This window comes from Rhinoraja longicauda, chromosome 32 (genome assembly GCF_053455715.1).
Source record: "Rhinoraja longicauda isolate Sanriku21f chromosome 32, sRhiLon1.1, whole genome shotgun sequence".
Classification (NCBI taxonomy): Eukaryota; Metazoa; Chordata; class Chondrichthyes; order Rajiformes; family Arhynchobatidae; genus Rhinoraja; species Rhinoraja longicauda.
Window position 1 is genome coordinate 2,739,960 of NC_135984.1, and position 12,793 is coordinate 2,752,752.

The 12,793-nt window shown below is 43.0% G+C and overlaps 1 long non-coding RNA gene across 1 annotated transcript in view; it reads right to left on the reverse strand.

Moving 5' to 3' along the window:
* Window positions 1-12,793, reverse strand: part of LOC144608731 (uncharacterized) — a 102,965-nt gene that overhangs the window by 49,263 nt on the left and 40,909 nt on the right. The window contains exons 2-4 of the long non-coding RNA XR_013549231.1: window positions 4,360-4,438; window positions 2,773-2,904; window positions 1,448-1,543 (exon numbers count right to left, since the gene is read on the reverse strand). This is a non-coding gene — a long non-coding RNA (uncharacterized LOC144608731). The remainder of the gene's footprint in view (window positions 1-1,447; window positions 1,544-2,772; window positions 2,905-4,359; window positions 4,439-12,793) is intronic.

Sequence of the window (12,793 nt, forward strand, 5' to 3'; positions counted from 1 at the left end):
TCTCCTACATCCACAATCAACATAATCTGATTGTGCCTTTTGGGGAGTGAAATGTTCCCTGATACTTCACAGAAGTCTCATTCAAAACAAGAGCCAGTGTCACTTTTGGAAGCCTTGGGGCAAGTGAGCAAAGGTTTGCCAAAAGAGACAGGTTTTGAGAGCAAAATAAAAAATTAGATTGTGGTTGGGTAGTTCATGAGGTTTTGGGAAAGATCCCCAGAATTCAGGTCCTAGGTAGCAAAAGGTACAGGTGTCAGGGCATGTACACAGAAGAGATGAGAATTAGAGGAGCTGAATGGTGGTAGATGTTTGTCACACTGGAGAAGCTTGCATCGATTGGAAGAAGACTCTGAATGGATTTGAAACCACGCAAGACTAGGACGTAATATAAATTAATGAGGCTCAGTTTGAGTTCAATCCCATAGTCTTGGAAAAGGATGTCTGGTGAGGAGGGGTCTGGTGAGGAGGGGCACTGTGAGGAGGGCTTTGAGCTTACAAGTCCACAAACATGGATGAGAACTTTCGCTGAGATAGAGATGGTTCTTAGAAATAAGCTGGCTTACAGGTAAAGTGGGACTGTAAAATTATCGTGCAAGAAAGTAGGACACGGGATTACGAAGAGTCTGTTTCAGCCTCAGGCAGTGACCACAAAGATGGATAGACTCAATGAAATGGGAGCCCAATGGTGGAAGCATCTGTTCCTGCAGAAACTGATCATTCTTTGAGCTGCGGTAGACACAAAATAATGGAATAACTCAGCAGGTCAAGCAGCATCTCGGGAGAGAAGGAATAGGTGACGTTTCGGGTCGAGACCCTTCTTCAGACTGATGTCAGGGGAGGGGGCGGGACAAAGATAGGATGTAGTAGGAGACAGGAAGACTAGTGGGAGAACTGGGAAGGGGGAGGGGAAAGAGAGGGAAAGCAGGGACTACTTGAAGTTAGGAAAGTCAATGTTCATATCGCTGGGGTGTAAACTACCAAAGCGAAATATGAGGTGCTGTTCCTCCAATTTGCGCTGGGCCTCACTCTGACAATGGAGAAGGCCCAGGACAGAAAGGTCAGATTGGGAATGGGAGGAGGAGTTGAAGTGCTGAGCCACCGGGAGATCAGTTCGACCTTATTTTTTAATTGATGTTGCAAAGTTTAAGGTTGTCAGTGGATTTTCAAAAAGTCACTGCCAATTTTGAACGATATACTGGCGATTTTGTCACACCATCTCTCACCTCCATCCACCCTACCCTGTTAAACCATTTATTTTAACCTCCAATATTTTCATCCTTTAATTTAAAATGGTCAAGGAAAGTAGCAAAACGTTTCTTTATGCCTGGACACTGTGGCAATTCTGGAGTGTTGACACCTAGAGTGATGACTTTGTTCAGGCATGGAATCTGAATATGGTCCAAATGAAAATACCTGTTGTTTTATAGCAAAATAAAATAAGACTTACCATCACTACCACTCAGCACATTTCCATATTTTTGTAGATGGTTTGGCTTATCCTTTGACATTCTGAGAAGAATCAGCACTGCACAAGTTCGAGTGTCTAAAGAAATAGATAGGAAAATCAGAACTACGAAATAGGAAAAGTTGTTTAATTTATTTTCTAATGAAATTCTTCCTCTTTCAGGTAGATGTTGATCCCTGAGGTGGTGTATTTTTTATGACTGTTGACATTCCTCTGGTACGTTGCCCAGACCATCTGTCTTCATGTAATGACATAGAACGTACAGTCTAGAAATGGGTCACAATGTTATTCCACAAAAGCTCTTCATCAAACCTATTCAGCAATTTGCCGTTCTGCCTATTTATCTTGTATGCATTGGGCAGTGAGTTTGTGTCTGGGGGATAAATGAAACTAGCACAGCAAAGAAATTAAGGCCTGGGCTGATCAGCCATGATGGCATTGAACAACACGACAGGTTTGAAAAGCCAGGTCTGCTCTGGTTCCTATTTTCTTGTGACCCATGAGAACGCATCTTCAACCTCTTAGGCCCTCTGTCGTTCTCACATGACCCCTAATCCTAGGTGACCAGGATAGGGTGGAATACAGAGCCCCTGTGAGTCTGGGGCATTGCAGGAGGCCCAGTGTCATCACATATGCCGAGCGATGGTAGTGACTGAGTGACAGGCTTCCAATCGTTCAGATTGAATCCGTCTCCATTGCCTAGGAAACCAGACACCAAAACCCACTAGCCTGCCCACAGTGCACTAGGAGAAGGTGAGCTGTCAATGTCCAGCAACACCAGGCTGATGGTGGAAGATTCTCAAACTTTTCTGGGAGTGTTCCAGGGGATCTAACGCAGGAAACTAACTTTGGGCAGCCTTGCTCCCTGGGACCAGGGTGGGGACCGGATGGTGAGGGAAGGGCAGTCAGCAACTATTGCTATTCTGAAGAGGGTAAGGGCTAGCAATGAGGGAAGGTGGCCTTATTCTGAGGGAGACAGCAAGCAGTTCGCAGCTGGAGATTAGGGGGAGAGAGCAAGAGAATTGAAAGAGAAAGGGAAGGGGAAAATGCTAAGAGGGAATTGGGTGAGTGAAGTTGAAGAGAGTGAAGAGAGAAGGAAACCAAGGGACGGCATAGACTGTGGGGAAAAGTTAGTAAGTGGACATGGTTAAGAGACTGTCAGAGAAGTTACTGAGGCATGGGAGAGAGAGAGAGAGAAAGAAAAAGAGAGAGAGGAGAGAGAAAGAGAGATAGAGGTAGAGATAGAGAGATACATTTGATCTGAATCTATGCAGCAGATGTTGTCCAGTCATTTTGGATCTCCTTACCAATGGACGAGGTCTTTGGTTTGTCAATGCTGTGTGCTGACAGGTGCTCAACAATCTCCCACATGGCAAAATAGCACCTTCCAATCTTCAAGGTCAGAGTGGAAGCAAGTCATCTTTGATCCCGAGGGACTGCTGAAGCAAAAGAGAAGAAATGCTTCTGTGATAACCATTGCAATCTTCTCACCATCCTCTGTGAAATAAACTTCCTCTTGAATTGGTTAATGGCTTTATTCATGCGGATCGTGCACCCGTGGGCTTTGGCTGTGCATCCTCCCCACATGCAAGCAGTTATGGTTGTGAAGGCAATGCTGTTGGATTATTGAATCCGTGCGTATTTATATGCAAATGGCTCAAAACATGGAATTTTCCAACATGTGGTTGAGAGGAGGAATGGTTTCCCCACCCAATCCCAATGGTGCAGAAGCCCTTGCTGGTCGCAAAACTGGGAACACACCGCAGTTTCTTAAAACTATAATGTCAGCCCATAGATGTCCCCCTAGTGTAAACAAAATACACCAATCCATCATGTATGGCCTCGTGTTTAGGGAAACAGATAGACTGAGAATTTTGGAGAAGCAACATTTGGTAAAAGTATGTCAAACGCCAATGAGAGAAAAGTGATGTTTTATAAACGTGAGTAAGGAGGCATTCACTGATGGGATCAGTGAGGAAAGCGTGGTTTGCATTTCTGTAGCTCCTTTCATGACCTCAGCCAATGAAATAGTTTGGAAATATGGTCGCTGTTGTAATGGTGGAAACATGGCTGCCAATCTGCACGCAGCAGAGACCCCCTGACGGCATCGTGAAACTGATTGATGTTTGCAACAGTGGAACGGGAGATGTTCTGCTGGAGGGATCAGTATTGGCCACACAGAATTCAACCCCCCTTGCTCAAAATGGAATCTTTTACCACCATATGAATGAAAAGAATCAACAACACATCTGGAGGACATCACCACTGACAGAACAGGTTTCTCAGCACTGCACCAAGACTGTGGCCTGGATTATGCACTCAAGTTTCTGGAGAGATGACCTGTTGCCGAATAATACGTATTGCCCAACGACCAATCAGGAAGGAAGGTAACTATCTAAGAGCCCATTTTAACAGAGAGTCATATTATGCTTTACTTTAATGATAGCTCTCTCTGTCTCTTCTATTGAACTGTTGTATCAGATAAAGCTCCTAATCATTTTCCAATTAACCTGCATAATAGTTACAGACTTAATGTCGCGGCGTATGGGGGGGGATACCACTAGTCACGAGCTTCCAGATTCTTCATTCTGCCTTCCTTTCATCCATTGCTCATTCCCACCAACAGACACAAAGCTCTCCAATCCTTTGGCCTCACACACTCCTTCTGTCTTTTCATCTCTGGCCTTTGTCCAAGTGGATGATTGACATTATCAGCTCATCCTTCAGAAAATTGCTCCAAATATTTCTCTCCTACCATTTTATATTATATAATAATGCTTCAAATATCATCCCTCTATATGCCATAGCCTATTGACTTTGTCCTTGCTTCTCACATTGTCCTATCCAATTTGACAATGTAGAATTGACCTCCTGTGGTACATTAATAATCTTACCTACATCCTGACGGAATCCTCTCTTCATCTTTGTCATCGTTCCTCAAACTCCCTCTTCTCCTCTGGTCTTCCTCTGAAGCTGTCAACAACATCACACATTAATGACAACATCAATGGGTGCCTCATGTGTTCAGAGCCTGATCTTACATCAGAGTAATGGACACCATTCAGCCCTTCACATCTCTTCCACCGTTCATTTAATGGACTTGCCAAACAGAAGGCCGTGGAGGCCAAGTCAATGGATATTTTCAAAGGTAGAGATTGATAGCTTCTTAATTGGTAAGGGTGTCAAGTGTAATGGGGGGAAGGCAGAAGAATGGGGTTGAGAGGGAAAGATCGATCAGTCATAATTGGATGGCGGAGAAAACGTGATGGGCCGATTGGCCTAATTCTACTCCTAGAACCTATGAACCTACGAATTGATTCCAATACCATGTGATTCCTATGAATCATATTGCTGCAACACAAAAAGGTCATTTAACCCATGATAATGCATCTGTGCATTTTTATACAGTAACACATTGTATTATTCCATTACATACAGTAGGATTAAAATATAATATGCAATGTTCAGTATTATTATACAATATATTGGGTATCAATGTACATAGCTTCTTATCTTATGTATAAAATAAAGTCTCAGAGCAACTTGGCATTACTGTGTGTGTGGTTTCATAACGTAGAAAGGGTCAGTATTAATCAGTCCATTTTATTGACGTTGGACCAAGTTGGAACAGTAGAGAATGAGCAGCACGACACATTGAACAATGGATTCCAACGTTCCAAGATTGCATTCCATGTCGTGAGTCCAGATAGGAGTTGCTTACAATGAACGTCACTGCGCCCTTTCCCAGCTGTTTCAGCTAGATTCAAAACACCAGAATGTACTGTACAAGCAGTCAATCAGTACAAAATAAATTCTATTGTAGATTACAGTGGCTCAAAATAGAGCTCGACAGATATAATCATTTGGCTGCTACCTGAAGGGGCAAGATGGATGCCAGTTTACCCACTTTCTTTTCTCTTTATGTTTAACTGTGAGGCTGATCCATGTAATCTACACAGATAAACACAAAATGCTGGAGTAATTCAGCGGGGCATCTGAGAGAAGAAATGGGTGACGTTTCGGGGCGAGATCCTTCGAGGAAGAAGTCTGAAGAGGGTCTCAACCCAAAACGTCACCCATTCCTCCTTCTCTCCAGAGATGCTGCCTGTCCCGCTGAGTTACTCCAGCATTTTGTGTCTATCTTTGGTGTAAACCAGCAGATGTAGTTCCTTCCTACACATTATCTGTTTGTTGGCTATGAAGGCTGGCAATGGACAATAGACAATAGACAATAGGTGCAGGAGGAGGCCATTCAGCCTTCGAGCCAGCACCGCCATTCAATGTGATCATGGCTGATCATTCTCAATCAGTACCCCGTTCCTGCCTTATCCCCATACCCCCTGACTCCGCTATCCTTAAGAGCTCTATCTAGCTCTCTCTGATGCATTCAGAGAATTGGCCTCCACTGCCTTCTGATGCAGAGAATTCCACAGATTCACAACTCTCTGACTGAAAAAGTTTTTCCTCATCTCAGTTCTAAATGGCCTACCCCTTATTCTTAAACCGTGGCCCCTTGTTCTGGACTCCCCCAACATTGGGAACATGTTTCCTGCCTCTAACGTGTCCAACCCCTTAATAATCTTATACATTTCGATAAGATCTCCTCTCATCCTTCTAAATTCCAGTGTATACATGCCTAATCGCTCCAGTCTTTCAACATCTGACAGTCCCGCCATTCCGGGAATTAACCGGGACATGCATGGGACTTGCAGATGTTGGTTTGTCATCTTTCAGTCTGTAACCCAGTGATGCTTTTCCAGAGGGCAATTTTGGGGCAACAACAATGTGGGACTCATGTAGAGGTCCATACCCTGCATAGATCCACATATCCTTCCAAATAGGACATTAGGGTGAATGAGCTGGGTCGTACTTGACAATTGTATGGCACTATGGGTCACTATTGCTGATATCAGCTTTGAATTAAATCTCGTTAGTTTTATTTAAAAGTGAATTAAAATGCACAAATGTCAGGGTGGGGTTTTAACTCATGGTCTTTCTGACTTGCATTATACTGCAATCAACGTACTCCTATAAATGAGGCAATTAAAAATTGAAAAGCTTATTAACATCCATTTCTGTCTTGCAGCATTTTAAAGTTGTATTATATCCTTTTGCTCCTGATGAAAACACTAGCTCTACAAATAGGTTTTCAGCTTTATGAAACCTTGTTGCAAATCCTCTCCAAAAATCCATCCTCACCTTCTGGATGTAAACGCTCTTTCCTCATTATCTCTCTAACTAATCCAACTAATTATCTTAAATTCGTGTGCCTGGTTTTTGACCCTTTTGTAGGGAACTCAGTCCTTCCCATTTACTCAATGGTCGCTCAGAATTTCATACCAAAGATATATTGATCAGAATTGCATGTCAGAATGTGGACTACTTGCATGTTATAAATTAAACTATAGCCAATCCAAATTCAAAAATGGAGAACCTGGGATAGGTTTATATCTGAGTCCCTTTAAGACTATTTATGTACGGGAGAGGAGTTAACATGGAGTTTTAGGTTGATCAAAGGGGCCTCTGTTACGTGCGGGTCTGGGAGAACTGTGTCTTGCTATAAACTTTAGAGGGAAGTAAAATTGAATGTGTAGGAAGGAACTGCAGATAATGGTTTACACCAAAGATAGATACAAAATGCTGGAGTAACTCAGCGGAACAGGCAGCATCTCTAGAGAGAAGGAATGGGTGACGTTTCAGGTCTGGACCCTTTCTCGGACCTAAAATTCCTAAAATGGTTCCTAAAATGGAATGGAGTTACAAATAGGCCCAGTGTGGGTAAATGGCAGATTTTATCTTTCGAGACGGTCAAATGGGTCTTTGTAAAAGTCTTTGACTGAGCCTTAGTTTCTATTTTCAGATTTATTTAAAGCCCAAATTTAAATTCTCAAAGTGCCACAATGTGATCTGGACTCACATTGTTACCGGATTATTACCGAAGCCTCTGGATTACTAGTTCGGCCACATAACCAACAAGCCACTGCACCCTGAGCCAGCTAGTCTTTAAGCGTGCAGCTGATTTGGGGCAATCAACTGGTTCATATCCATCTGGGTTGTCGACGGCGCGGGGGAAGGCATCTAGTGGATAGGGAGGCTGGCACACTGCGGCTTGTGTAGGATGCGAAGAGCCCTTTCAGTTGGGTATCATATTGTGGAGCGTGCGCATGAGCTTCCGATTGTGACTCAACACCTAAGGGAAGGCTGGCAATCAGCAAAAAAAGAGATGGTCTTAATCTTCCTTCCTCACCCAACCCCCTTCCCAGCTCCAGGGACAAAAGGGGGGGGCTGAGACGAGCCTCGTCTCTGACTCATTGTCCACCAGACGTTACACACAGGACCTGGCCCGGGACTGACTACCCGCCTCATCGGAAGGGACCCAGTCCCCTGGCACAGAGTGGGCAGGAGGAAGAGGCGGAAAAAACACATCAAAAAATAAATCTGATAAAAGGCTTTCTCTGTTGTCCTCTCCTAAAGAGAATTCAACAGCAGCATGATTATCGGCAAGGGTATGAGCACAGATAGAACCTGCTCTCAGAAGCCAGAAACAAAATGAAACCCATCGCAAGATTTATTAATGAATCGTTTAAGCATTTGACTGTATTCACTTTAAAAAATAACATTTTTTTTTAAGTGTCTCCCAGATTAACACTGACAAGACCTTCAACAGAAATCCTCCCGACAACAAACGCATAAACTACGTTTAAAAAAAAAAAAGGAACTCAGATCACAAACCTCCTCTTTTTTCTTTTCCCGGTTTCTGTATTCTCGGTGGCGGATTCAGGGCAAATGACTCCCAACAATAAGCGCTTGTTCAGCTGGATGGCAGCAGCTGGGAACTGACTGCATCTGACCTGTGTGCCAACGCTGGTGGTGCCAACTGCATGACATCACCAGGCTTCCCCCCACCCCCCTCGCCCCACTCCCTCCTCCCCCCCCCCACTCTTCCAGGCAGACAGTGGCTTGTGCTCATCGATAATCACACCAAGGATGGTCACTCCCTGGGCAACTTTGTGCAACCCAAGAGGATAAAAGAAACCTTTCTTTTGATTTTAAATGGCATTTCTTCTCTCTTTTTTTGTCTTTAATCTACCGATGAAACCTCGGCTTAAATTGAGGACCTGGTGCTATTTCGTTTTATATGGTGCTGATTCAGACCATTCGGCCCTATGGTTTCTGTTGTATTTGTGATTTTTAAAGTTTATTTCGTTTTAATTCTGGAAAATACTTCATCTTAAAGAGACACTTCCTTCCAGGAAAAAAATGCCCAGCAAAATAATGTATTTTAAAGTATGTTACAACTCAACTTCAAATCTTTGACCTCACTTCCCTGCCTGTTTTTTTTCCAATTCCTTCTCAGGATAAGAGTGTTGTTGGCAAAGCAGAAATTTTTCACCTGATAAGCTCACAGTGGCCCACCTTCTTAGAGTGAAAGGAAAAGGCCATTCTGCCCATTAAGGTGATACAGACTCCCTGAAAGTTAATGAATCTACTTCCCTGCTGTGGGAATTTTCTTTCCCGAACTGCTGCAGTCCAAGTTACCAGGAATCCAGAGCTAAGCCGGATGTCACCAATGGTAATTAAGGTCATGATACATAAAATTTTGAAAAGAATAATATGCAGAAGGAGGTAATTTGACCTATTGCCTCTCTAGCTTTTCCTCTTCCAGCACATATCCGTAGCCTTACAGAACAAGGTTCTTCAAGTAAACATTCGAGTATCCTTTAAACACGCTCATGGTTTCTGTTTCTACCACTGTTTCTAGCCAGAGTTCCAGATCATCTCTACCCTTTGGATGAAAACACCCTTTCGTCTTCTCTTCTCCTGCCCTACTAATACATTAAATCCATCTGCTTGGTTTATGACCCCTTGTTAAAGGAACACAATCTATTTACACTTAAGCTCTTCATCATTTCATACATCTCAATTTTGTCTCCCCTCAGCTGCCTTTATAAATAACCCTAGTTTATCCAATCTTGAGCCAAAGCTAAGATCAAAGCAAAAATATTCCAGTCCTGGCAACATGCTCAATAGTCCCTCAATACCTCTCCAATGCATTTATATCTTTCCTGTAATGTGGTGTCCAGAACAGCATAGAATACAGGAGCTATGATTCGACTAGTGTTCGGTACATTCCCAGCAGAATCTTCTTGCTTTTAAACTCTATCCCTCAGCTAATCAAGGAAACCTCTCAGCAAACTGGATAAGAAATATAGTCCCAATGAATGGTACCCTGCCACTTTAACATACATGTCTCCCACCACGTGTGCAGCATAGCTGCAGTGCATATCACTGCAAGATGCAATACAAGAACAAGCCAAAGCTCTTTCAACAGCACCTCCCAGTTAAAGACAAGGAGAACAGGTGCACAGGAACACCATCATCTCCAAAGCTGCCTCCATGTCATATTCCATTCTGATATGGGCAACGTTTCACCGTAGCTGGGCCAAAACTCTAGATCAGTTTCTAAAACAGAGCTGAGGGGGCATTGGCACTACATGGACTCCAGCAGCTTAAGAAGATGGTTCATTACCATCTTCTTGGGGAAAACAAAGTTGGCTTTATGACTGCCTTATCAATGATGCCTACCATCCGACAATGGGATAATAATCAACTTAAAAATCCAATAAGAACTTTATGGACATCAGACAGTGAACATCTGCTGGAGAAATGCTCATAATATCAACCAGCCCACTACAGCAGGCAGGAAGATATTTTGGCTCAGATTAGTTCTGAGAGGGGGAACTGGAGGATCATGAGTGGGAAACAGACTTGCTGGACTCATTGGCTTTTTCTCATGACATCACAGTCATTTGATGAATTAACAGGCAAAATTTGCAAGGCTACGCAATGTTAATGAGAGTCTGATTGGACTATGGACTTTTAGGCTGGGGATCTATACCAGGAAACTCCCAACACAGTCCTCTTTGCTCAGTAGCTGGTAAAATAATGAAGAAGCTCTCCCAAATCCAGAAATGAGCAACTAGAATCAAATCTGAGCAATAATTAAGCATTTAGATGTTTGATAATCAGTGAAAGTGGATACGTTTATTTGTACTGAGACGAGAGAACGTGGGATTATTTGAGAAGGAAAATTTAATGGGGAGTTGTATCAAGTTTCAAAATTGGTACATGGATAGGTCAGGTTTGGAGGGATAGTGACCAAACGCGGGCAGGTGGGACTAGTGTAGCTGGGACATGTTGGCCGGTGGGGGCAAGTTGGGCTGAAGGGCCTGTTTCCACGCTGTATCACTACGACTCGAAGTTGTTTAAAATTAGAAAAAAAGATGACAAAATGCTGAGGTAACTAAGCAGGTCAGGCAGCATCTCTGGAGAATATGGAAGGCCACGTTATAGGTCAGGACCTTACTTTAGACTGTTCTTCAGAAAGTTAGAAGGTGTTTTAATTGAATAAAAAAGAGAATTATACAGTGCTTGTCAAGTTACCTCAATGACACACCAAAGTGCTTCACAACTAATGATGTACTTTATGATATGGGCACAATGGGCTTCCTCCTTCTGCACTCTAAATCTTTAATGTGTGCCCTGCCATCTGATTATGTGGAAATGCAAATGCAAATACCCTTCCTGATACCTAAACTGTACGAGAAAGTGGGAGGAAAGTGCTATCTCTATCACAAACTTGACCAATCATCAGAAAGGCAGTTAGTTCAGAGTACATCATTCTCACAATCTCGCCCATTATACTTCTCCAATTAGCAGCAAGAACTAATCAAGGTACATTGGCAGGAGGCTCCCAAATTCATTGAGGAAGTGTGTAGGAAGGAACTGCAGATGCTCGTTATACACTAAAGATGGACACAAAATGCTAGAGTAACTTAGCGGGCCAGGCAGCATCTCTGGAGAGAAGGAATGGGTGTCGTTTCGGGTGGAGAACCGTCTTCAGACTGAGAATCAGGGGAGAGGGAGTCTAGGGACATGGAAGGGAAAGGTGTGAAAACAACAGATCAAAGCAGATAATGGTAAGGAAATGTAGAATGGTTCATTACTGAGGAAGTGATGTGTAAAGTGCAGAAACCAAAGGGTGAGGGATGCTGGAATAAAGGGGAGCAGAAAGGGAAGATTAAACGTAGATCAAAAATAAATCTTGTGATTTGATGTTCCCAATTTTCCCCTTCCAGTAAGGGACAGCTTCTGCATTCGTTATAAAAGTGGAATAGAACCGTGCGCTGGGCGGTGGGATGGAGTTGACCATGGGCTGTCTCAGGTCATTGAATCTGTTCATTCTGTCTGCATCAAAAGCCTGCACAGGAAAAGCCACCATCAGCCACGCAGAGCCCCAAAATCACTTCAACGCATTTGCAAAATGGAGGCAATGGCAGAGTAACAGACTGTGTAAAGGTATGGTAATTCGTTGGCTGACAGATTGGCCACACAAGAACAAAATAATTCTCAGCAGACCAGTCCCATCGACAAAACAAAACAGTTGTGTCTCTTGAGCAAGCAACTGTTTGGCAGGGGTCTTGGGGAGAGGCGGGTAAGTGCATCGTACACACCAAACCTCAGAGAAAGATCGTTTGACAAACAGCTCCTTAGCGTGCCAGGGCAAAGCTCATTATCCAACACATTTTCTCCAACCAGGAGTGTGTTGACTTGGAGAACCCACTCTATATTCCTGCTGAAAGGAGCACAGACTATTCAACCATACAGGCATCAACAATTGACGTCCTGCCTGATTTGCCTCAAAAACATTTAAAACTAGGTAGCGGGAGCAATGAAGATAGTCAGATCATCGGAGATACCGGCATCTTCTCTAATATGTGACTAGCATCAGTTCAATCTGATATTGAAGCAATACCCAGAAACTATGTCAAGTGTGATATCGACACTTTGGAACCATCGGAACAATCGCCATAGAAATACAGAATCTGTTATCACACATATATTAGCAGGCTCCACTAATCTGAATATTTCATCAAATATTTTCTTTTCTTTTCTTTTAATTGAGGAATCAAAAATACAATCATCAAACTTCACCTTCGTAAACTCAACAGGAAAGACTAAAGGATTATGTGAGACATAATTTTTAAAAAAAATGTAATTTACTTACACTGCATCGAAATAAATTGTTTCAGTTTTTTGAAAAAGAAATTCAAAATAAAAAGTCAATAATAGGTTGAAGAGAGCAATCATCAGCAGAGTCTCCAGCATTCCTCTGACCTCCTGATGCGTACCTGGTCACCTGGGGTCAGGCACAGCATCAAACATGACTGCGAGCTGCCAATTTCTGACGCACAATTGAGATTATTTAGAAAACTGGGTCAGGCTATCAGTGAGATGATTGAATGTGCAGGCCTCTCCGCCTTCCCC